Genomic DNA, 2,004 nt, shown 5'->3' on the forward strand with positions numbered 1-2,004 from the left:
GCCAGTTGGCCCAGTACAGGGGGAAAAGAATCAAAGAATCAAAGAACCACTTTGTCATATAAATAATAACAAGCAATGAAGCATATCTAGACAAGCCTCTAGGGGATAGGATCGGTGACCTCCTGCCTCCAGAGCTGTCTCTCTACAAAGGCTGTGGGGCAAATTCCCTTCTCGTCTCGCTCAATTTCGAGGGGCGCCCAAAGAAGCTGCAATGTCACCTAAGCTTTGCCTCAGCCTTCACTTGGTCTCTTTGTGTCTTTGTGTCTCTTCTCTTTTAAAAGGACTTCCCTTCTACCGGATCAGGGCCCGCAGCACTCCAGTACGGATCCGTGCTAACGGACACACCTTCCAAGAGCTTATTTCCAAAAAGTCACATTCATAGGAATCAGGAGTGAAAACTTTAACTCACTTCAACTTTGGGAATGGTGTCCCGTCCATCCGCCGTCCAACCTCCATTCACTTGAGGGCAAAGGCAAAATACATAACATATAAACCATGTTTTAAAAGGAAATGTAAATGTGGTCAGTGTTATGCATTCTGCATGTCTGAGTTCCCAGATGAATGAAGTAAATAATGAAAATTGAAGAAATCTGTGAAAAGAGATGAAGACACCACCCTGCTGGAGAGTCAGAACTAACTCCTTACTGACACTCCAAGGGGCATTCCGAGGCTGTAAATCAGACCTGGTGCCTTTGGCTTCGCAGTGCAACTCCTTACCCTCTAGACCGTGTAACCCAAATGTGTACAAGATGTGGGAGTTGAGTTACCTTCCTAAAGGGAAGACAGGTTATAGCACTGAAAATACAGTGTTGTAAGTTGTTGTTGTTGTTGATGATTGCCATCGAGTTGAGCATGACTCACAGCGACTCTGTGAACAAACGTCCTGAAGCCTTTCTATAACTATGGTCATTTATCAAAGTTCGTAGAGTTTCTAGAGGCATGTGCTTTACTAGAAGTGGTGTATCCCAGTGGACATGGGGTAGTGATTAGAAAGCATGTTCTGAAGTATCCGGGTTTCCCACTGAATTTGACTGGTAGCCTTGACTCCACCACCAAATAAAACACTGGAAGCTTTTTCTTTGGAGATACTAAATAGCTCCTGAGAAAATCCTTCTACGTTCTGGCATTGTGGAAGTTGTTGCTGTTATTGTTGTTGTTATGTGCCATCAAGTCACTTGCAACTCACAACGACCCGATGTACAAGAGCCCTAAACCCTGCTCTGTCCTGTTGCCAACCTCACTGTCTCCGACATACTTACTCCCACCACCGCAATCACTGAATCGATCCATCTCACCGAGGGTCTTCCTCTCCCAAACATGATGTCCCTCTCCAGGGACTGGTCCTTGTTGCAACATGCCCAAAGTGTGTCAGATGAAGCTTCAAAATCCTTGACTCCAAGGAGCAGCCTGGCTTCACCCTCTCCAGGACAAATCTGTTTTGCTCTCCTAGCAGTCCATGGTATATTCAACACTCTTCTCCAGCACCACAGCTCATAGGCATCAATTCTCTTTCTATTATCCCTAGTCACTGTCCAACTCTCTGATGCATAGCACGTAATTGCAAAGACTATTACCCGGATCAGGCGCACCTTAAGTCTCCAGCCTGACGTCGTTGCACTTCAGTACTCATGAGAAGTCCCTCACAGCTGACTTTCCGCAGGCAATTCATCTCTTGATCTCCTGGCTGCTGGTACCAAGACTGTTGACTGTGGAGCCAAGCAAACTAAAACTGTTAACTATCTCAATCTCTTCACCATCCATACTAATGCTGCCAAGTGGCCCAGTGGTGAGAATCTTTGTTTTCTTGATGTTGAGCCTCAATCCATATTGAAGGCTGCAGTCCTTGACCTTCTGCAACAAGAGCTTCAGGTCCCATATAATAAAAGCACTCACCTGCTTGATCAATGTGAACCAGGTGAATATAATTACTCAAAATTAACTATTAATCGAAATGGGCCCCTGGCGTTGAGAAGAGGCAAGGACCCATGGCTTTTGACTCATGAT

This window comes from Elephantulus edwardii, unplaced genomic scaffold, assembly GCF_000299155.1.
Source record: "Elephantulus edwardii isolate Elephantulus edwardi_28Jun2011 unplaced genomic scaffold, EleEdw1.0 scaffold00348, whole genome shotgun sequence".
Classification (NCBI taxonomy): domain Eukaryota; kingdom Metazoa; phylum Chordata; class Mammalia; order Macroscelidea; family Macroscelididae; genus Elephantulus; species Elephantulus edwardii.